Below are 25211 nucleotides of genomic sequence, written 5' to 3'. Positions count from 1 at the left end.
GTCGCAGGTACCCGCCCCGAGACCCTCTTTCCGTCGCGGTCAGGGTCCCCCAAGCCCCCCTTTCGGGTACGCGGTCTGCGCGCGGTCGCGTCCTCTGACGGAGCGCAGGCGTGCGCCCGGCGGCCGCGGCGTTCCCCAGCCCGCCGGAAGGAGCGGCGGGGCCAGCGTCCCGCCGCCTGTCCGTCACGCAACCGCTCACGCCGCCGCCGCTTCCGATTGGCTACAGGCGCGGGCCAGGCCCCTTGCAGCCCCGCCCACCGCGGATGGACAGGCCTAGGGGGCGGGGCGGCGGAGGCGGGCGGGTCCGCCCAGCTGTCACTTACAGGGGCGGCCCGGCGGGCAGGCCCTCGCTGGCTATCTCGTCGCTCGCTCGCGCGCTCTCCCTCTCGCCGCCTGTGGGGAAGTCTGGGCCGCCTGAGCGACCTCCTCCCCGGACCCCTTCTGGCTCAGTCCCTCCCGCCCGCGCACCCGCAAGTAGTGGGTGGCCCCGCGGGGGGTCCGGAGAGTCACCGCGGCGGCACCGGGTGGTGGTTAAACCATGTTAAGGAGGATTTTACAGAGGGTAAGAAAGTGAAACCGTCTTTCCAGGAGCACGTGAGCGGGAGAGCCCGAGCCCAGAGGCCGAAGAAGCCGCCGCGCCGCCGCGCTGAGGAGCCGAGGTGGTGGCGCGGACGCCCCCTCCTCAGCGCATTTCCTTTCTCTAGGCCCCGCAGCCCAGGCGGCGATTAGGCCTCGGTCGTCTGCTCCGGGGCCGGGCCGCGGGGGCGGGGGCAGGGGCGGGCGGGCCGGTGGGGCGGCGGCGGCGGCGGCGGCGGCTGCGGCGGCGAGGGGGGCAGGCCGGGGCCGGGGCCGGCGCCCGGTTCCCCGCCGCCCTGCGCGTCCAGGCCCGGGACCCGCTCCCTCGCGGGCTGTCAGTGAGAGCGGGCGGCGGGGCGGGAGGGTGGAGCCAGCGCGTTCCTTCTAGATCCTGGAACGGTGGTGAAAATGGAGTTAGTGCCCTGGGGACTGGCCGACCAGCCGCCCTCCGGTCTGGAGAACGCCCCGTGGGAGATCGCGGGAGGCTAGCTGGGCTCTTTCCCCAGCCTCCCCGCCCAGCTTGCCCCCCAACTTTACACGACACACACCTGCCACACACGGCTTGGTTTTCTCGTCTAGACAACCCTGCAGGGTAATGTGAAACCCGGCCTAGCGTCGGTCCAATCGTGGTACGGACACTTACTGGCAAAGTTAGCTGCAAAGGAAGGTATTACTGTTGGAAACTTTTTTCCCCCGATTGAAAGTGCGTTTTCCCCTCCCAGCCCAGTATGTTTTTTGAGCCATCCAAGAATAAATCCGCTGTAAGCTTTGTCTAGCGGCATACACTTACTCCTTTACTTTCTGCCAGTGCTATCTGTTTGAAACCTGGAAAAACCTTAAGACGTAAAGATTAGAGCATTGGAAAGCTGTAGGTGTACTGTTTAGGAATCAGTTCCTAGAATAACAAAATCCTTGTAAGAGTTACTGTACGCAAGTTTTTGTTTTGGATCGCCCCCCCAACTTATTTTTGATACTGATAGGGTGCAACAAAATAGAAATGATTGAAAAGTTGGCGGCCAACCTAATAATTGGTTACTGAGGGAGTAGGATAAGTAGTTCAAAGGACAGAAGGAATTAGTGATTTTGTAGTATTCAGTCAAAGAATGTACCAAAGAGAGTTGAGTCATCCACTATATAGAAAGGGAATGTCCTTGCGCCTGCATAGCTTCGTGAAATGTTCGTCATGTGAAACTTGGTCATCTATCAAGGGGAAAAATAGTTAACTTCTGAATCTGCTACCCTGTATTGACATTTGATGATTTATTTTTTTACAGTGTTTTGTCAGAGGTTTTTGAAACCTCGATAAATGGTGATTTTGGCAGCAGTAAAGTCATGCATACCCTTTACTGTGGCCATCAGTTCCTGTGTTCAACAGTAGACATCTGTGCATGATTTACTTGCAGTACTTAAGAGATTTTTCTTTTATCAGACCTAAAGGAGCTGATTAATTACCTCATGCCTCAGATTGTGTTTCTTTCACACAGTTCACAGCTGAAAATTAGTTTGCTTGTGGTTTGCTTTAAAGTGTATACATAAAACAAAGTGTTTTCTGACTTAGGAGTAGCTTCCAGTAGTTATAGATTAGCCTTCAGAAAGATGCTTTCCAGTGCTCTTGGTTTAATGTTGTTAAGCATTACGATGATTAAAGATAACTTTTAGTGTTGGGGCATACACAGTAACAGCTACCGAAGTTTCAGTTGAAACTACAAAATTGGAATTCATGCTGGTCATTGCTGAGATGTGAAAAGGAATCATCATATATGAATAAGTGAGTTGACAACTGAGTTTTTTTTTAAGATTTTTTTATTTACCTACTTTTTGGGGGGGTGGTAATTAGGTTTATTTATTTATTTAATGAATGTATTGGGGATTGAACCCACAACCTCGTGCATGCTAAGCGCGCGCTCTACCACTGAGCTACACGTGCCCCGCCCCCACTTGACAACTGAGTTTCTTAATCAAGGCGCTATTGACATTTGTGACTGGATAGTTCTTTGTTGTAGGGGGCTGTCCTTTGTATTGTAAGTTGTTTAGCAGCATCCCTGTCTTCTATTCAGTAGATGCCAGTAGCACCCCCAAAATCTCCACCCTCCTATTGTGACAACCAAAAAAAAAAATCTAAACACTTTACCAGCTGTCACCTAGTAGCAGAATTGCCCTGGTTGAGAACCAATGTGTTAAATTTATATACACCTTTATGGGAAAGTTTCAGCTGTTTCTCATAGTTAATTACTTAACTTTCTTTTTTTAGTGTCCTTATATTAAGGATCAGTAAATGCAAGGCACCTGCTAGGAGTTGAGGTTAAATACTATCTGGGCCCTCCCTTTAGTATTCACAGCTGGTTGGTGAAGTGAACATTTAAAAGTAATGACAGTGCTTTGTAATACAGGAATGAATAGTGTCTGGGAGGGTTTTGGGGCAATCAGGAAAACTTCAGGGAGGAGGTTATATTTGCAACTCAAAAGAAGGGAGGGCCTGTCAGTCAGAGGAAACTGCAAATGCCAGGGCAATAAGTTAGAAAAGGGGGAGGTAATGTAAAGAGGAATGTGAACAATTAAGTATAGAAGGTGAAATGATGTGCAGAAATTAATGGGAAATGAGGCTGCAGAGGTAGCTCAGACCAGTTCCTGAGACAACCTAGAGTCCCTTGGCAGGCGTTCCGCTTTTGCCTTACAGGTGGGTCAGTGTTAACTCTCAGCATTTGGATAAAGCCTTGAAGAAATCTTGTAAATGGAATTAACTAGTGTTAACTCCACAGGTGGTATTTACTAACAAAGATAACTTGAATCTTTGAATTATGTAACATGGCAACCATTTTATTTTACCCCACCCTGATAATCTTACTTCTCAGCAGAGATAATAAGATATAAGATTAAAACTAAAACTGCTGATTTACAGGTTTATCTGAAATGGTCTCCATGCTTTGAAATTAAGTCGCATACCTTTAATATTCTGTTTTTATGTGGCCTTTTCATTTTAACTGCTATAATTTTCTTCTCAATAGTGTCCTTTAAATAGCATTTTTGAAAGAAGAGACAGATGATGTGCTTAGAATCAATTATAACAGTCTTTGAACATCACCAATAAGGTCCCAGGGTACTGTATAGAAAATTTAGTTTCTGGTTTTTCTTTTTTTCCCATTAGCTACTAAAAGGTGTTTCTTTGAGGCTTGAGTGAAAAAAAAAATTGAGGTATGTATTGACTATTTTGCTTAATAGGCCTTGAAGAGAAATGTGAATTTAAAGTGCTTCATGGTTGGAAAGACTATCAGCATTTAGTACTTTAGGCAGTTTATAAACTTTATTGCTGTTTCTTTCTTAAGGATCTTACTGTGATTTAACATTAGTGTATTAGATTGCCCTTTACTAGTGTATGTCAATAATGTTAAAGAAAAAGATGGATTTAATTTTAGAATTGTGAAAATAGAACATTTCTCTTTTGGTTAACAGGTCTCTCTCTCTGATTTTAAAAATGAGGAAGTAGGAACTGAGAGATTAAGTGATTTATCTAAGGCAACACAGTATATTGTAGTAGTAGTAGTCAAAACTGAGACTACTACTGTCAAACCATTTCCCTGTTTCTGGCACCTTGTTACCCTTTCTTTCACTACTCAACTGATTTGGTTAGCACTATGCCACTCACCCTGGAAAATATGGGACCTAACTTCTCCCTCAGGGAACTTACATAAGTTAGTGCCAAAGTAAATGATACAGACAGCGAAGGCTGTAGTAGTACAGAGGAGGAATGATCAGAATGAACTTGTGTGAGTGGGGAGTCTCCTTGATGAAAATGGGCATGAGATTTGAAGAATGTGATTAGAAGAGGAAGAGAATTACTTTGATTCTAGGAAAGAGTTACAGTATAAACAAAAACTCAGAGATGGGAATGAGTTCATTCTTCCTGCTCTCCTTCCTTCCTTTGCATATTGCTTTTCAATAAACAGATGTTTATAACACTGGATATGTGCTCCATGGATACTGGAGATACCACAGTGAATAAAATACAGTATCTGTAAGTAGCTTAAAACCAAGTGACTTAGAGATAGAGGTCTGTTTAGAGCAGAAAGAAATTGAGAGAAACTTTCAAAGATAGTCTTGACACCATATTGTGGAGATTCTTGATTGTCTAGCTCAGCCCTGTCCAATGCAAACGAGTCACATATGTAATTTAAAGCTTCTAGTAGCCACATTTAAAAAAATAAAAAGTGAAATTAATTTTTGAAATGTATTTCATTTGACCCAATATATCTAAAATATTTCAACATACAATCAATATAAAAGTGATATAGTGAGTTGTCTTAAAAATTATTAATGAGTTTTTTTTTTAGTTGTATTACGTCTTTGAAATCTGGTTTGTATTTTGTACTAACAGCACACCTGACTTTGGACTAACTGTATTTGAACTGTTCAATAACCTCTTGTAGGTAGTGGCTACTGTATTGGACAGTGCAGGTCTGCTTGAATACATGTATTATATAATTTTTAGCTTTTTATTTGGAACTAATTTCAAACTTACAATAAGTTACAAGAATAATACAAGAAACAGCTGTATACTCTATCTAGATTTACTTATTGTTACTATTTTATCCTATTTACTTTATTATTTGCCCACTTTCTTCTCTTCTATCCTTTTCTCTCCTATTTTCTCTCTCTCTGTGTGTAATTTTCTTTTTCCCCTGAATCAGTTAAGGATCAGTTATGGTTCTTTACCTCTGAATGCTTCAATGAAGAGTAGGGATATTCTGTTACATAGACACAGTATAGTTGTCAACTTCATGAAGTTATGTTGATTCAGTTTACTATTCATAATTGCATTTTTTTTCAATTGATCTGATGTCTTTGTAGCATTTCCCCCTCACCAGTATAGGGTCCAATTTGGGTTAATGTAGTTGTTCTGTTGCTTTAGCTTCTTTTAGTCTGGAAAATTTCCACAGTATTTCTTGGTAATTTATGACATTTTTGAAGAATACAGATACTGTCCTGCTTTTTTTTTTTTCCTGCAGTGTTCCTCATGTTGTGTTTGTCTGACATTTTCTTCTGATTAGGTTCAGATTATGCATTCTTGATTAGAAGTTGGCCAAGAAGTTGTGTCCTTCTCTGGTTATGACACCTGGAAGTCCATGAAGTCTTTTGGTCCTTCATAGGTGATGTTAATATTGATTACCTTGTCAAAGATCAAGGTGTAGCCCAATTTTTTGACAGTATGATAATGATTATTTTTCTTCCTTTGCAGTTAATAGGCAGATACTTATGAGAACATGCAAATATCTTGCTCTTTATCAAGAATTTTCCCTATATTTACCATTCATTGTTGATTCTTGCTAGATCTAATTTTTATTATAGTGACTGCAAACTGATGATTTTCCCACTCCAGCACTCCTTATGTATTTACCAATTGGTCCTTGGCCTCCCCTGCCTCCTCTGTCTCCCTCCCTCCCTCCCTCCCTTCCTACACCTACCTACCTAACTTCCTTTCCTCTTTCCTTCCTGTTGGTATGGACTCATAATTTCATTTTTAAAAAGTGGTTCATAACTCATCACTGCACTTAATTATTTTGGTGCTCAAATTGTCCCAAATGTGAACAGTGGGAGCCCCTTCAGGTGGCTCCTGTGTTCTTTGATGTGCCCCTGACAGTTTTTTGAATTGTTCCTTACTTTCTGGTGTAAATTTCTAGGTATTCCAAGCTTATCCATTATCTACCCTTTCCCAGCCCTGAAATTAGCTGTTTCTCTGAGGAACCCTGTTCCTTTTAATGGGGAATAGCATTAAAGACTAAGGTCTGGGGTGGCTTTCTTATTTATTTTTTTCAGGAGACAAGTCTGACATTTTGAACTTCATCCTATAGGCATTAGGAAATTAAAAGGATTTATTTATTAAGCAGTGAAATTGGTATGTAGGAGAGGAACAATTCTCCTCTACCCTTTTTGGGTCTCTGGCTGGGCCTAATAATCAGACTCATCTAAGGCAGATTAACAGGAGAAAAAGCATACACATTTCATTAAATTTTTACATGTACATGGGAGCCTTCACATGAGAATGAAGACCTGAAGACGTGACCAGAGCAGGAAACACTTACACCTTTTAGACAAAGAAACAAGATTTGTGAAGAACTGACAAGACAAAGGGTTTTGGGTTGAGAAACTAAATGGTGAAGAATTAACTAGGAAGATAAGTGTTAGTTTAACAAGGTTTGTTTGTACAGATTTCTCAGCCCCCACATCCTCTGCCCCTAGTGATGAGAACGTCTTTCCTCCTGGTACAGTTAGAGTGACTTTCACATGGGAGTTTTATCTCCTGCCTTCAGGAAGAAATGAGGGTCAGAGTGTTCTTGCACCTGCTCTTTCTTAAATGCCTTTAATTAAAAATAATCAGTATGCCAAAGTGGCATATTTTGGGGTGACATATTCTGGTTTCCTTCAGGCACACAATAGGAGGTAATATTTATTGAATGAGCATTGAAGGCTTTAGGAAGATTAATTTATTGGTGTTGCATGTGATATATTAAAACCATAGGAGGGTATAAGCAGAGATCAGATGAGATTGATTTTAATATTTTAGGCACTAAGTAATTATGACTTGCATAAGGTTGATGTCAATGTGAGCAGGAAAAAAAGTGATGAATAGGGAAGAACGTTTGAAAAATATCTACTTCTCATACATCTATTTTGGGCCTACTCTGTGCTGTGGATGCACTGATGAGTAAAACAGACCTGAACCCCATGGAGCTTCATATCCAGGGGAGGACAGAGGAACTTTTAAAAGAATCACATTAAGTATATGGTCACATCCTCGGGTGAGTGTTAGGAAGGAAAAGCACAGGGAGCCCCAAAAGCTTACAGCAAGAGGGCCTTGATCTAAAGTAAGATATTAGGGAAGGTGTCCCAAATTAGTTACATAATTATTTGATGAAATTATTACTTATTTATTTTTGCAGATACTAACTACTACACATACATAAAATAGATAAACAGCAAGGTTCTATTGTATGGCACAGGGAACTATATCCAATACCTTGTAACAGCCTATGATGAAAAAGAATAAGATAGGAAAGAAAAGATATATATAACTGAATCACCGTGCTGTACACCAGAAATTAACACAGCATTGCAACCCGACTATACTTCAATTAAAAAAAATACGAAACTATAAAAAGTGGAATTTTTTTTCTCACTGTGTAGAATTTATCTTTAGTGTGTTAAGAGTGAAAAAGAGATTAAGATATAAAAGAACTAGGGCTAGAACTGTTTTCATATACTGATGGTCTTTCACTTGAGCTAAAGGGATAGTATAATTAGTGGTTAAGAACCTGAACTCTGGAGCCAGACTGCTTGGGGTGGCATCTGTACTCACTTACTAGCAGGGTAGCTCCGGGCAAGTTACTTCTCAGTTTCTCTTAAAATGGTAATAACAATAGTATCCTTCTCATAGAGTTGTGAGAATTAAATGAATTAATACATGTGAAGATCTTCAAATAGTAACTGGCACATAGTAAGTTTTCTATAAATGTTAGCTGTCGCTAATGTTGATTTTTTGTTATTACATATTCCAGATTTCTTCAGGGAACAGCTTTCTTATCACTCCCTTGTTATTATCATTTATTTTTTAAAAATTCATGTTTATGTGTGTATGTGAAGTTAGTCATTCATTATACTGTTGAACATTTATTCTGTGCTAATTACTATGCTGGGCTGGGAGATTAAAAAGAACTTTTGAGTTTTAATGGGGAAGACATAAATAATTACAAAGCAATGTGATAAGTGTTAATAGATACACAGAGGAAGAGTGTGAACACAAAGAAAAAGCAACTAATTCCGTGGTGAAAGGTGGGGAGACAGGGAATGGAGATTGTTGAAGGTTTGCAGAAGCCAGAGGGACTCAGGCAAGGTGGAGCAAGAGAGAGAAGGCATTTTTAGAGATAAGGACCAGGCAGATGCCAAAGCACAGAGCAGCCTAGCACAGCATATGGGAATTTGTGGGTATTTCTGCATGTGGATGGGGACAGTTGTGAGATGAGATTGGACAGAATTTTGGACTTTATACAATAGATAATATGGAGCCATGGAAAGTTTCCAAATGATCTAATTTGTAATAAGGGAAACCCTTTAAAATATTTTTCCTAGGTAATCCTTATAAAAAGCAAATCAGGTGAATCAGTTTTCTGTCTAAAATCTATTGGTGACTACTCCGTGCCCACAGAAGATGTCCAGACTCTTTACCGATGACCCATGCAAGGCCCATACTGCTCTGGTTCCTTTACACTTTACAGGCTCATCTCCAAATACCTCTCTACGTGCACTGACCTTGCCATCTTCACTAATTGTGTGTCGCACAACTTTCCTGTTCTCTCATCCCCTCATCTCTATAGAACTCTTTATTCTGCTCAGAGTACCCTACCATCACTTGTCCACGTTGCTCAGTTTAGGTGATACTAGGAGTTATTTGCTTGCTTTTTTTCCCTTCTCCCAAAGCACCCCAGACTAATTAAGAGAATGGGCTTTTGAAATTAGACCGTCATTTAAGCCCTGGGCTCTTCCACTCATGAAGGTGAGATCTTGTGCAAAATTTCAAGCTCTCTGAGACGCAGTTGCTTTATCTGTAAATTGAGTGTAATATGTACCTTACAGTATTGGGGAAGGATTGAATGAAATAATGTTCACAGATCACTCACCACAGTTCCAGCATTCAGTAAACACTTAGTATGCAGTAGCTGTTACATTACAGAGTTCTGCAAAATTTATTACATTGTTTTTGTGATTTGTTTACCTGACTTCTTCCTTACTAGTTTGAGCTCCTTTAGGGTGGGAATTTTTGTTTTCTTTCTTGGTTTCTTTGTTTTCTTTCTTTCTTTCTCCATTAGTGTATTGTATTTTCAGTACTATATGTTGACTGCTTGGTGGCTGTGTAAAGAGGATGGCTCCATAAAGGGAGAGACCAACAACAGAAAGCAATAGTTATGTATTAGAATCCTTTGGAATCCCCCCAAAAAATGTTCTCAGGTACCTTCATTGAATCAGAATTTCTGGATCTCTGGTTGTCAGTCCAAGGGATGATGAAGACTTGAATTCAGGCAGCGGCTTTGGGGATAGGGAAAGAACAGATTGATTTTCAAGAAATTAAGAGAGAGAATTAATAGGACTTGTTGACTTGTGAATAGTTTTGGTGGAATGGACCAAGGTAAAGAATAGAAGAGGAGGAAGAACAGGTTTGGGGAGGAAAATGAGCGTGAACTAGAGGTGTGGACATCCCTATGGAGTGTTCACCAGGCAGGTGGAAATATAAGTCCAGCACTCAGGAGACAGGTGGAGTCAAGTATTAGATATGTGTGAATGTTGAAAGGTCAAGTCAAATAAGGACTAAGAAGTCCACTGAATGGAACAGTTTGGGCATGTCTAGTTTGGTTTCAGGAGAGTCATAGGGAAAAATGGTTGGCTGGGAAGTAAGGAAATAGAAACAGGGAGCACACACTATTATTCTTCCAAGATATATGGAGAAGAGAAAACTAAAATATTTAATATATAAATGTAATCTGTCATCCTTGGACAGCATCTAACAAATGCTTTTTATTTTTAAGGATTATAAACTTCATTTAATCAGTTTAAGTTGAAAGGATTTATTGTAAGGTTTCAAAGTGATCTAAGAACAAGAACTGCTGTACAGTTGAGTCTCTGGACAGTAGGACCTAGAATGGTGTCAGGGACAGAGGCGGCACTCTTTGTCTCTACAGTCTCATAGACCACTGGCCTTTTGTCTTTGCATCTCCGTGTCCATCCTCCTCACTGCTGCTTACTCAGTGTGCCCAAGACCCCAAATGGCCATCTGACCACATGATTCTACTTGCTTTTCACCTTAGCTTTGCATAGTCTGCTGGCCCAGTGTCTCAATTCCCAAATCCCAAGAGAAGAATCTGAAATGCCCTCCTCATCTTTTCTTTTTAGATCATGTGTAGGTCTCCTGTTGGCCAATAAAAAGTTGTTTTCTCTGGGTCATATGTCCACTGCTGGTTTGATCAACTGAGATTGGGAGTGGAGTGGGGTTATTTGATACTTAGGATTCCTTCTTTTAGGAATTGTGATACATGAAAGACATCTTTTACAGATCATTCTTCTAGAAATAAGCTTTACGGTGGCTCTGAAATAGTGATAATAGCTCTGATTAGGTTCATTTGATTCTAGCTAATTTTCTTACACTGTAGTGTTTTCTTCATACCTTCTGCATGCTCAGAGTCTATAGTCTTTTGAAAGTTCTGCTGGGTTATAATTTTGATTTGCTCAAGCCCCTCCTGTACTCTTACTTTACCTCATGACTGCACTGTGTTTCTATTTAGTACCAGTTTGTGTGGCTAGTTAGTCACTTCTTTTCATAGTTTGCAATTCAGAGGCCTAAGCATGGAGCTCAACAGTAGTTCATTCTTCACATTGGGGTTTGTTTTGCTACTGAACCATTTTATTGGTTGCTAGCTAGCTTGTAAATGGCTACTTTTGGGTCCAGGTGATCACATATGGTCAGTTGTCGATAGACATAGGGTCATACAACCTGGCTGTTTTGGATGAGGGGTCTCAACATGGGCTATGGTAGGGTATCTTACTTTAGGATGGATCCATGGCCATTGCATGCACTATGATTGATTGACATATTTCATACAATAACATGAATAACTTAGTTACATAGATATCTGGTTAAGTGTTCCATGGGCCATAGCGGTAGCTGAAATTGAATAAAAACCACATTTTCTTCATCTCAATTTTTAATATCATGCTATGGCTAAGTTTTACGTAAGTAAAAAAGTTTTTCCAAAGTCTCAGTGATACTTTATTTGGACTTTATTAGCTAATTATCTAAATAATACTTGGAAAATGTTTTAAGAATTCCTGTCTTTATATAGTTCTATGCCAAAATAGACTGTAGTGAGGAATGGATTAAGAGGTAAATCATATAAGTTAGCTCTCTGATAAGGAAGTATGGATTTATTTTGTTTGGCAAGACATTTTTCTGATATAACTTTATTGTATCTGTTTTCAACTTCTAAATATTTTAAGCAATGATAAATATTTAAAAATAATAAAAGAATATATTTCTGGTTATGAAAATAAATCATGTACATCATGGAAATCTGAAAAGTTCAGAACAGGAAAATTGAGAAGAAACATAGGGCTTGTAGCATAGGGGGTAGTTTAACACTTTGGAATCAAGTAGAATCCCAGCTCTGTGCATTATTATATCTGTAATCTTAGCTAACAGTTTATGTTAATCTTAGCTTAACAACTTTAACCTTAGTTTTCCCCCTTGGCTAAATGGAAACAATCCCTTTGACTTTATTCAAAGAATTGTTTAATTCTTTGATTAAATAATATAATGTATATAAAGATCTTGATGTTGTACCTGTCATAGAGTTTGTATGTTAGCTATTATTATTGTTAACAGAAAGACATATTTCATTTAGCAGACTACACATAGACATTTCTTTAGTATAAAACTAAGGTTTTTTTTTAATTCTTTTTTTTTTATTGAAGTGTAGTTGATTTACAATGTTAGTTTCAGATGTATAGCAAAGTGATTCAGTTATACATGTACATACATATATTTTTTTCTAGATTCTTTTCCACTACAGCTCATTATAAGAAATTGAATATAGTTCTCTGTGCTATACAGTAGGTTCTTGTTTATTTTATGTATTGTAATGTATATTTATTAATTCCAAACTCCTCATCTATCCCCGCTCCTTCCCCCACTGGTAACCACAGTTTGTTTTCTAGGTCTGTGAGTCTAAAACTCAGGTTTCTAGTGTGCATGATTTTCAAAGTACAAATGATCTAGGAGAAGATATTCTGAGCTTTACAGTAAGATTCATGCCTAGGGTTATTCTGGTTTTGTTAAATTTTTGAGTATAAAGGCACCAGAGCAAGTAGAGAAATCACTGAATTTGGAATCAAAAAACTTGAGTTCAAGTTCTGAATTCTGCTATCAATGTCATCTTAGGCAAATCATGAACTTCTTTTGGCTTTACTTTCCTTGTCTGTCCAATGAGGGTACCATCTAGGTGATTTCTAAAGTGCTTTTCAGAGTGGAAAATATTAGTTGAAAATTATAAGTACCAGGATTTTGAGTCTGCAGATCATTTGCAACCCCAGAGTAGCATTTTAGGTGTTACTTAACAAATCCTGATCTCTTTTATCCTGTTTCCTAGCATCTTTGCTGAGAAGAAAGCAAGGATTCAGTGGTAAAATTTGATAGCTCATGCAAAGTGACTGTCACAGCACCTGCTACATAGTAGGCTCTAGAAGATAGTAGATCTCTTTTTCTACTGAGTTCCCTCCCCCACCCCCTTTCCCCAATATAAAGCACTTTATGGTTATCTCAAATGCAAGTAAGTTACGTTTGTTGTAGTGGATAGATTTCCCCTCTTCAGGATGGAAACATGTTCTCTTAGTTGCTTGGAATCATGGCTGCCTCACCAAAGTTTATGTCACCTTCCTGGAAGCAGCCTATACTTCATTACTGGTTAATGTAGGGCATACAAAGATTCATCCTCTTGCCTCGATTAGAGACTAATATGAAGGGTCATTCTAGCTTCATGACTCTTAGTCGGACTAACTGAGGCTGCCGTTCCAACTGTGTTATTTGATCAATACTGTTCAGTTTCTCCCTTGGCCCAGTCATGCTCCCCATGTGCCTGCACATGTGTTCTTGAGAGCACTCCCCAATAAACGTTCTGCTTGCAGATTTTAGTCTCAGAATCTGTTTCCTTGGGAGCCTGAATTACGAGTCATCGGCTATTTGGATTGTCTTTCTCAGGGATTATTGTATCATAAAAGATGGTAATATTCAGGATGGATTTTAATTTTATGAATTTTGTTTGAAACTGATGTTTTACATATCTTTTATAAGAAGAATCCATAGCCAGTAGATTAGAATTTTTGTTAAAGATACTGGAGTATTACATGGTAGGTCTTCAAGCACATTCTGGGATTTTGAACATGGCCCACATATAGTCTGTTCAGGAAATTTTATCATTAGCACCTTTCCCAGTTCCTTCAAGTGATTTTTAGACTTGAAGAATGAAAAGTGGCATCTTCTTAGAACTAGACTGTGAATTCTTATTTTGATGTATTTCTGCATCTGTCTATCCATATTTATTGAATCAAAACACCCTATACTCTAAACTTGCTTAAGATATGTAGATCAATTCTAACTGTGTTAGATATTTTATTATATGTTTGATATTTAAAAATTGTTAGATATTAACAACTTTTATTCTTTTACTTAATATCAAGTTCATTGTATGATGTCTATAAACCCAATTTAGTTACTAGTAGCTTGTCTATAATTAGTTTTGTGTAGTCTCAGTGACTTGGCTGCTTTTTTTTTTTTCTGATTTAACTGCTTTGAGAGGTAAATTACTTCATGTAACTATTAGTAACCAATAACTAAGTTTGAGTTTTGAAAGTATCCATAAAAAAGCTAAGCATATATAGAGACTGGGAATATATTTGACTTTATATCTGTGTGCATGCTTTTAAGTTAGCCAGGTTAGGGCCCACATGAATCATGGAATATGAATTTTGGAGGCAGAAGGAACCATGATCTTGTTCTGTCCCTGTAATGTGTCATTGAAGAAGCTGAGATTAGAAAGATAAAGTGTCTTGATGGATATCAGAGAGATGGCCAAGAAACATTTGAGATATCAGAGAGAATATTGAATTAGGACTTGGGAAACCTAAGTTTTAATTGCAACTCTCTCATTAATTAGATAGCATAGTGATGTCAGGTAAGCCAGTTATACCTTCTAGGGCTTCATTTCTTCATCTATGAAGTGTTACATTTAGAACATGATTTCTGAGATGTTTTCCAGGTTTTGAATTTTGAATCTAGGTCTTTTCTGAGAGAGGTGCACTTAATAATAATACATTTATCTACTATTTATAGTATATCGACCAAATGCCAGGCACTGACTAAAACAGTTTACACATACTGTTTCATTTAATCCTCACAACAATTCTGTGAGGCTGACATTAACAGTTTCATTTTACAAATGGGAATTTGGGTCTTAGGTTAAATAAATTTATAAAGCTTCTAAGTGGGTAAACTGGAAGTTGATTTCAGGTCTGTGTGACTCCAACCACTGTATTCTGAATCACTATTCCTAGATTTAGATGTACTTTTGTTTTTGGAACACTTGACAGGCCCTGCTGAAAATGAGAGCCAATTGCATTTAGATAAGTATATGCTTCTCGCCCCGTTCTCTGGCATAGTGTAGTGTGTCAGTAGGTTAGGCAGGAAAGACTTAGGATGCAGAAGTACATTGTGTGGTGGTGCTTGAGAAATTTTGGAGTGGGCTAGAATCAGGTACAACAGGGGGGATATAGCCTTTTAGAAGCCACTTAAAAGACAAATTGAATAGGGATGGTACTTAATTCAGCATTAATACTTTAATAACATAGATGGCTATTTGCATACTCACTGAAGTTGTAGATGGCTCTAAGTTAGGTGGAATTGCTCACATTTCAAAAAAATAGGAATTGTTTTCAGTTGAAAGCTGATATAAGTGAGTTAGGGTTGCATGTGGTATATTTTTAGGGAAGCTTACTATTGTATACGATTTTATGATGGATAGGAAAGCATCTGTAGAGTTATAATGGTAGGTCAAGGTCATCTTATGGAAAAGTCTGAGTAAGCCTTCTACATCAGGATTTGATATAGATTGGGATATATTGAGTTTTAAGAAGAAAGTGGAGAAATGAGAAGGAACTCAGGACAAAAAATAATTAGCAAAAATGAATTATGAGACAAGTTTAAAGGTGTTAGAGTTATAATGGAGATTAGAATGAAGAATATTAGTGGCTATTTTCAAGATTGAAGAGAGAGCAAGCAGGAAAGGACAAGAGACAAATTTTATATGAAGTTTGAAGCTGACAGGAGTTAGGGATTAGGAGTACAGAAGCTATAATATGAAAAGTAGAAGGTCCTTCCCCAGTAATCTTTGCTGATGGTTTCTTGTGTATTTTTCCACAATTTTTATGCATATGTCCATTAACATTATACAGTATAATAATACTCTTCGTATGAGTTGAGTTCTTTTTTCCACTTAATACAATTTGGAGCTCTTTCAGTATTAGCATTTTCAGAATTGTGTCTTATATTATTTGTTTATTTTTAATAACTACATTATACTTCGTTATATGGATTATCAAAATTTAATTATTTCCCTATTGAAGGACATTTCATTTGTTTCTAATCTTGCTATTATAAACAACACTGCAGTGAACATGCCTGTACACATAGATAGGTCTCCCTTTAATGAATTTGTCCGCTGCATAATTTCCTAGCAGTGAGCCAGAGAGTATGTACATTTTTTGTATATAGTTACACTCCCACAAATAATGTATGAGAGTGATGGTTTTCCAATACCCTTTCTACCAATGAGTATTGTCAAAGATTAAAAAAAAAAACTTGGTTTTACTCAAATACCCTGAAAACCATATTGGCAGTTGTCATTTAGTCTTCTAATCTCTGGTTTAATTTAAAAAGTTAAAAAAGAAACAATGGAAGTAGAATAATGTAAATCTTGGAGTAGTTATATTAATTATTTTTAATGTTTGAAAACTATTGTGTGTAAATTAAACTCAGGTGGACACTTTTATTGTATCCTTACTAGGAATTGTGATGAATACTCACTCTGTATCGGGCTCCTGCCCTCAAAAAGGTTCCTTTTCTCTTTTGAGGAGAAGGTATGACATTATATCTACTGTATCTAATTGTATCTGTTGCTGCATGATAAACCATCCCCAAACTTTGGCTTTGGTTTAAAATCACTACCATTTTGTTTGCTTTAGATTCTGTAGATCAGCATTTTGGGCTAGGCTAAGCTGAGTGATTCTTCTGCTGGTCTCTCTTGGAGTTACTCATACAGCTGGAGATATCTGTGGTTTTGATTGGGATCATAGTCTACTGTGGCTTCACTCAGATTGCTGATTATATTCATTGAGCCACATATGTCCAAGGGTATTATGGGCTTATATGGTGGCAGAAGAGTTTCCAGCAAGGAGTGAGCAAATCCCATTGTGCAAGCACTTCTCAGATCTTTGCTTTTATCTCATTTGCTACTCTGTCAATAGCCAAGGCAAGTCTGGCCAGCCCAGAGCCCATGTGGGAGAGGATTACACATAAAAATTACAAGGGCATTAAAACATAGGCACAGTTCATTGACGGTCATTACTATAACAACCTACCAGCACTTTCTTCCTCCTTGTATTATGAGTAAGGGTTACAGGAGAAGTATAAATAAAAGATATAATAATTTTAAGAACAGAAATATTTCTTATCTAAGGAAAGGTTGTATGATGTTACCAAAGTTGGAAAGACTGATTTCATCGACACTTGCAAACTGTTGATTTTCTAGATTTTTAACTGACATTTTTCTGTATTAACTGACATTTTTCTGTAAAGAAGTTTTCAGTATCTTTCGGGGCTATTTGGTTGCTGTGAACTTCAGTGTATACTGGATGGGCAGGATAAACGCTTAATTCTTTTCCTTTAATTATGAATTTTCAGAGTAAGAGTTGATACACTACTCTAATAGTGATCAGTGAGGCTTGCTTATTTGTCTTTTGACTTTTTCTTTCTTCGAGAAAAGAGAACTCATGGATTTTTAACATATTTCACGAATTCATGGATTTATATATATTTAGTGGGTTTCAGTCATTTGAAGTCAGTGTGATTTTTTTTGATGTGCAGATTGTCCCAGCTGTGGCTAGTGGAAGTACCTTGAAGGTGACTTGTTATTTTGACTGGACCCTAACAGTGTTTGATAGTCTCTTTGCTTTGTGGCATAACAACATATCCCAGGTTTATCTTATAAAATTTCTCCTCCAGGCTGGAATAATCCATTTCTCCAAAGAGTCCTGGCTCTTTTAAATGGAGAATGCTGTTTAGATAGCGCTGTCTGGACATTTAGAGTGCTCATTGCTTCTCTGTTTTCATTGCTTTTAAGCTTTCAAGATTAGAACTAGGTTATATATACACATATACATATTGATAGATTTGAAAAGCAAAACAAGAGTTCAAATTTAAGATTATAAAATGCTTTTTCCTTATTTGAGTTTATATTTTTAAATTTTATACTGAATATCTTGGTTCTTAACATTAACACAATTTTCATAAATATATACATAAAATAGCTTTAAAATAACAATGTTAATATTGTTAATAAGATTACTGAATATGAATTTTACTTTTTTTTTTTAAAGCAATTCTGTTTATCTTTATACTATTGCTCACTAAGGCTATATAGTCAAAACACTGTTCTTAAAACACTTGAAATAATTATTTTCTTTGTGTGGCTATACCACTAGCTTGAGATTCAGTTAGGTTTAGAAGTTTTTAAAAAATTTAAAAATTGTGGCAACATAAAATTCAGCGTTTTTATTTTAAAGCATACAATTTAGTGGCATTATGTACATTCATATTGTTGTGCAACCATCACAGCTATTTCCAGAATTTTTTAAAATCATTACCAAACTGAAATTCTGTATTATTAAACAATAACTCCTTATTCCCCTTACCCCTGGCCTCTGGCAACCACTATTTTATTTTTTGTCTTTATGAATTTGATTATTCTAGGACCTCATATTAGTGGAGTCACATATATTGGTCGTTTTGTGTCTGGCTTATATCATTTAGCTTAATACTTCCTAGGTATGTCCATGTTGTAGCATGATTAGAATTTCCTTCCTTTGAAAGGCTGAATAATAATCTATTGTATGTATATATCACATTTTGTTTATCCACATATCTATCAGTGGACATTTGGGTTGTTTCCACCTTTTTAGCTATTGTCAATAATGCTTCTATGAACAGTGATGTACAGATACCAATTTGTGTTTAGTTAGACTTTAGCTGAGGTTTTCAATAAATGAGGGTTATTAACTCAGCTAGAGAACATAGGAGGAAATGAACTTTTTCCCTAGGATGGTAGAACATTGAGATAAGTGGGTTTGATTTTGGATATGATTCATTTGAGGTGCTTTGGGAAATAAATTAGAAAGTAACTGGAATTGTGGTGTAGAGATAGAGTGCTAAATTAAGTCTTTTTTATAGTCTAGGTGAGAGATGATGACACCTTGAACTGAGTTAACGGCAAAGGAGATGGAGAAGGATAGATTCAAAATTAATGTAGATGATTGTCTATTCTACATTTTGAAATCCCAGTCTATCCCTTCCCACCCCCTACCCCCTTGGCAACCACAAGTTTGTATTCTATGTCTATGAGTCTGTTTCTGTTTTGTATTTATGATTTATTTGTTTGTTTGTTTTTAGGTTCCACATATAAGCGATCTCATATGGTATTTTTCTTTCTCTTTCTGGCTTACTTCACTTAGAATGAAATTCTCCAGGAGCATCCATGTTGCTGCAAATGGCGTTATGTTGTCGGTTTTTATGGCTGAATAGTATTCCATTGTATAAATATACCACCTCTTCTTTATCCAGTCATCTGTTGATGGACATTTAGGCTCTTTCCATGTCTTGGCTATTGTAAATAGTGCTACTATGAACATTGGGGTGCAGGTGTCATTTTGAAATAGGGTTCCTTCTGGATATATGCCCAGGAGCGGGATTCTTGGGTCATATGGTAAGTCTATTCCTAGTCTTTTGAGGAATCTCCATACTGTTTTCCACAGTGGCTGTACCAAACTGCATTCCCACCAGCCTCTCCAGCATTTGTCATTTGTGGATTTTTGAATGATGGCCATTCTGACTGGTGTGAGGTGATACCTCATTGTAGTTTTGATTTGCATTTCTCTGATAATTAGTTATATTGAGCATTTTTTCATGTACCTATTGATCATTTGTATTTATTCCTTGGAGAATTGCTTGTTTAGGTCTTCTGCCCATTTTTGGATTGGGTTGTTTGTTTTTTTCTTATTAACTCGTATGAGCTGCTTATATGTTCTGGAGATCAAGCCTTTGTCGGTTTCATTTGCAAAAATTTTCTCCCATTCCATAGGTTGTCTTTTTGTTTTACTTATGATTTCCTTTGCTGTGCAGAAGCTTGTAAGTTTAATTAGGTCCCATTTGTTTATTCTTCTATTTCTATTGCTTGGGTAGACTGTTCTAGGAGAACATTTTTGAGATGCATGTCAGATAATGTAGATGATTGAATTAACTTTGGATTGGATGTGACGTTTAAGGAAGAGAATAGTTAAGGGTAATGCTTTGGATTTAGGCAAGATGAGTATGTGATGTTTTTGTAATTTGAGATAGAGAATGCAGACAGGTAAAAGGTTTGTGGAAAAAGATAATGGATTTGGTTTTGAACAAAATGACTTAGGGGTGCTTCCAAGGCACTCTGGTAGAAATATTTAGCAGGACAGGAAAATATGAATTTGAAGTTCAGCAGAGATCTGGATTAGATTTAGCATTTTGTTTTTGTCTGCATTGGGGGTTATTAAAATTAAAGGAGTAAATGAGATCACTGAATAGTGTACAGTAAGCTAAGAGATTGAGCATGAAAACTCCCTGGGAAGCCCTGGAATGCTTTCCATGACATAAAAACAGTATCATTTGCAAATATACTTCTCAGTTCATCTGAATGTGGTAAGGTCTTAGCTCTTAATAGTAGTAAAGAGGTAGTGAGGGCCCTAAGAAATCTTCGATTATTGTTTTTAGTGCAAGGATCAGGTAATGTATTTAAAGCACCCTTCTTAGGGTCTGCATATAGTAGGTGGCTTTTCACATTTTTTGAATTTGTGAAAATTTTCCTAATTGGTTTCTATGGTGGGCTGAGGGTGAAATAGTGTGACAAAATCAGTGCTGAAAGTTACATTTTATAAGAAATCCTAATAGATGTCTTTTAAGTCCCCAAGGTTTTGAGGTTATATGTCATTTAATTTCTAATACTTGTATCCTTTCCATTTTCAGAAATAATTTTGCTAAGCATAAGGTGTGTTTAGTAGCCTATAACAATTTTTTTCAAATATTTTTTTAAAAGCAATAATTCATTTTTTAGTCAAGTCACCTTTGTGTGTGTGTGTGTGTGTGTGTGGCAATTAATCTATTATTAACTCAGCTTTTGCCTGTTTGTCTTATTTCCAGTCTAGTTTCAGAGTGTTATGGGTTGTTTATTTGCTTAGTAAGCGTTTACTATGTCTCTTTTGTGTACAAAGATTAGTTATCCTTTTAGTTAGTTTTAGTGCTTTGAAGCTAGGTAGAATTTAAAGATGAGGTTCTTTATTTCAGTAGCAATTAGGTTGTGAAACTGAGTTATTTTTCCAGTGAAATTCTTGTTCTCTTCCTGCTTGATCTTCTCTGGAGTAGAGTCATAAATAGTGGTAGGGGTGGGGAGATTATGTTGAGTTTGAAAGCTCTGACTCAGTATATCACCAGATATTAGAAAAACTTCTGTTCTTCATCTATAAAATAGTTGTTTTTTTATATGCTACTAGGCGTTTGTTTTGATTCTGGTCTTCTTTGCTATCAGATTTTCAGTCACAATTAGAAGACTTAGTTATTGGTTGCTTTGGATTAGAGCAGTGCAGTTATCATTTTCACAAGTTGATTGTTTAGATCAACTGAAATAGATCAAATATGCATTTCAAAGAAATTTCATGTTGTTAAAACTTGTATGATAGTGATACTTCCTTTCAAGGTATTGCATACAGTAAACAATGATAACTTCCCCCCCTGTGAAGTACTGTTTTTTCTTCAAAAACTTGCATGTGATTCTTTGAAAGCAGTTTTTGCAGATATTAATACTACTTTATGTTGATCTTATAGTTGTTGGTAGTAGGAATGTATTTTTATATTATCAACAACCTAGGGTAGCCAAATATATAGCAGGCACCAGTTCTTATTTGGTTGAAGTAAATACTTTGAATACCATATACATTTTTTTCCTCATACGATATAAACTTTTTTCCTTATATTTTCAAATTTTGATCTGTTTGGTGGAGGCCGCTAAGGAATAATGATAGGTGTTGGATAAATATAATCATCTAGATCTTTTTGCAAGCCCCAATTTTTTTACATTTAAAAAAGTCTGAAAATTAGAATAATATGACCATGCTAATAAAAAATTTTGGGGAGGAGGTAGGTGGGTGATTAACAAAATCATTAACACAAATCTCATCCTTTCAATAACATAGGGAAAAAATAGTAACAACAACAAAAATAACCCTAGCGTAAAATGCCTCAATCTCCTATGACCTTTCGAACTCTGTTTATGTCTTTACATAATTGAAGTCATAATATATGCAAATTTTGTACTTTTTACCTCTTGTACAAATTCAACATCATATCACATGTGTTGTAAATTTTCTCCACAACCTTCACTCTTGGCACTTTTAATTGTCAGGTTTGTTGAGTGTGTTTGTTACAATTTTGTTAACCTATTCTTTGTTTTGAAGATAGTCCACTTAAGATTTTATTATATAAGCTTGGGTGTGCAGCTTTATAATTTGACATATGTGTTTATTACAAAGTGGTCACCACCCCAGGTCTAGTTGCTGTCAATCACCATACAGTTGACCCTCTTTACCTATTTTCCCAACCTTCTTTACCTCTTGTAACTACTCATCTGTTCTCTGTATCTGAGTTTGTTTGTTTTTTTTAGGTTTCACATATGAGTGAAATCATGTAGTGTTTGTCTTTCTCCATCTGACTTATTTCATTTAGCATAGTCCATCATGCGCCAAGGTCCATCCATGTTATTGCAAATACTGCAGAATTTCATTTTTTATGGCTGACTAGTAGTCTAGTGTGTGTGTGTGTGTGTGTGTGTGTGTGTGTGTGTTTATCGCATCTTCTGTATCCATTCATCCATTGTTGGACACTTAGGTTGTTTTCATATCATGGCCATTGTAAGTAATGCTGTAATGAACATAGGGGTGCATATATCTTTATGAATTAGTGTTTCTGTATTTTTCAGATAAATACCCAGAAATGGAATAGCTGGGTCATATGGTAGTTCCATTCTTAATTTTTTGAGGACTCTCCATACTTTTTTTTCATAGTGGCTACACCAGTTTATAGTCAAATCACCAGTTTTCAGGGTTCCTTTTTCTCCACACCCTTTCCAGCATTTGTTGTTTCTTGTCTTTTCTGACAGGTGTGAGGTGATATCTCATTATGGTTTTGATTTCCATTCGTCTAATAATTAGTGATATTGAACATCTTTTCTTGTGCCTGTTGGCACATGTCTTTGGAAACATGTCTGTTCAGATCCTCTGCTCATTTTTTTAATTGAGTTGTTTTTTGGTTGTTGAGTTGTGAGTTCTTTGTATATTTGGATAATAACCCCTTATCGAGTATATAATTTGTAGATACATTCTTCCATTCAGTAGATTGCCTTTTTGTTTTGATGATAGTTTCCTTTGCTGTACAGAAGATTTTTAGTTTGATACAGTCCCATTTGTGTATTTTTGCTTTTATTTCCCTTACCTTTGGAGTCAGATCCACAGAAACTGATGTCAGTGAAGTTACTGCCCATGTTTTCTTCTAAAAATTTCATGGTTTCAGGTTTTACATTCAAATCTTTAATCCATTTTGAGTTGTTTCATTCTTTTGCACGTGGCTGTCCACATATGTGTGGGTTTACATTGCTGGGCTCTCAATTCTGTTTCATTGACATGTGTGTCTGTTTTTGTGCCAGTGCCACACTGTTTTGATTACTGTAGCTTCATAGTATTGTTTGAAATCAGGGAGCATGACACCTCCATTGTTTTCTTCTTAATATTATTTTGACTATTTGGGGTCTTTCATGGTTCCATACAAATTTTAGAATTATTCTAGTTCTGTGAAATATGCCGTTAGAACTTCAATAGGGATTGCATTGAATCTGTAGATTGCTGTGGGAAGTATGGACAATTTAAGAATATTAATTCTTCCTATCAGTGACTGTGGAATGTCTTTCCATTTGTATCTTCCTCAGTTTCATTCATCATTGTCTTTTGGTTTTTCACTGTACAGGTCTTTTACCTCTTTGGTTAAATTTATTCTTAGTTATTTTATTCTTTTTGATGTAATTGTAACTGGGGTTGTTTTGTTAGTTTCTCTCTGTGATATTTGCTATTGGTGTAGAAATGCTACAGATTTCTGTATGTTGAGTTTATATCCTGTGACTTCACTGAATTCATTTATTAGTGCTAACTGTGTGTATGTGTGTGTAGTCTTTCTGGTCTTCTATATATAGTATCATGTCATCTGCAAAAATAGTGATGGTTTTACTTCTATTTTTCAGATTTGGATGCTTTTTTCTTTCCTTAATTTTTTATTAAATTAAATTAAATTTTATTTTATTTTACTTTGCCTACTTGCTTTGGCTAGGATTTCCAATGGTATGTTAAATAAAAGTGTCTATAGTGGGTATCCTTGTCTTATTTCCTGATCTTAGAGGAAATGCTTTCAGCTTTTCACTGTTGAGTGTGATATTAGCTGTGGATCTGTCCTATATGGCCTTTATTTTGTTGAGGTACATTTCCTCTATACCTACTTTGTTGAGAGTTTTTGTCATAGATGGATGTTGAATTTTGTCAAATGCTTTTTCTGCATCTATTGAGATAACAGTATAATTTTTATCCTTCATTTTGTTAATATGTATCATGTTGATTGCTTTGTGGATGTTGAATGATCTTTGCATCTTGGAATAAATCCTACTTGATTATAGTGCATGCTCCTTTTAATGTATTGTTAGATTCAGTTTGCTAATATTTTGTTGAAGATTTTTGCATCTATGTTCATCAAAGAAATTGGCCTGTAATTTTCTTTTTTGTCTGATTTAGGTATCAGGTTAATGCTAGCTTCAGTGGGGGTGTGACCATTGGCGCTAACAGGTTGGATGGAGAATTCCAAAATGGTGCCAGCCAGCACTGGTATTAGCAAAGTAGCCTGAGATCACATAAATGGCTCCTGCCAGTGACTCAGTCCCTGGGGGTGTGCCAACTGGTTCCTGCCCCTCCAGCAGATGCTTCAAGGCTAGTAGGTGAGTCCCCTTTACCCATTGTTCATGCACTTTACAGCTTGGTGTTTTTGCACTGGTTTTCAGGTCAAATGAGTCTTTGTGCAAGTCCTTTAAGAGCAGATTTTCTATTCCCTATAGTTTTCTAGTTTTCCCAGGCATATTCCCCATTGGTTTTCAAACCCAGATGTTTTGGTTCTCATCTCTCGTGCAGGGTGTAGGCATTGGGGTGCTTAATGTGATGCTTAAATCCCTTGCTTCTCAGGGGAAAGATCTATTCCTTTGTGATCCCTCCCAATTGTGGCTTGCTGTAGTTTTGGTTTTGTGACTGCCTCTCCTATCCATCTCATTGCTGTCCTTTTACCCTTTGCTGTGGAGGTTCTGTTCATTCAGTTTCCAGGTCCCTTTCTGGGAGAACTATTCCATAGGTAAGTGTATATTTGTTGTGTCTGTGGGTGGAGGTTCATTCAGGATCTTTTTACACCATCATCTTGAACCCTCCAAACTGTCTCTGACAATGGAATATTAAGTATTGGAGATAGATTGGTAATGGTTAGTATGGTGGTAGATGGATGGGTGACTAGATAATGTGTGTTGTGTTGATCTTTTTAGCTCCCCTCAAATAATTGTAGTTTAGTTGGTGTAGTAGAGATCAATGCAAGAGGAATTAAAATTTTAGCATTTTGG

The 25211-nt window shown here is 37.3% G+C and overlaps 1 pseudogene; it reads left to right on the top strand.

Annotated features, from left to right (window-relative positions):
• The first annotated feature begins 303 nt into the window (after nt 1-303).
• The window catches only part of LOC141576843 (early endosome antigen 1-like), a 64517-nt pseudogene continuing 39609 nt past the window's right edge, over nt 304-25211 (top strand).

This window comes from Camelus bactrianus, unplaced genomic scaffold (genome assembly GCF_048773025.1).
Source record: "Camelus bactrianus isolate YW-2024 breed Bactrian camel unplaced genomic scaffold, ASM4877302v1 HiC_scaffold_41, whole genome shotgun sequence".
NCBI lineage: Eukaryota > Metazoa > Chordata > Mammalia > Artiodactyla > Camelidae > Camelus > Camelus bactrianus.
This window is presented reverse-complemented; position numbering and strand designations above follow the sequence as displayed.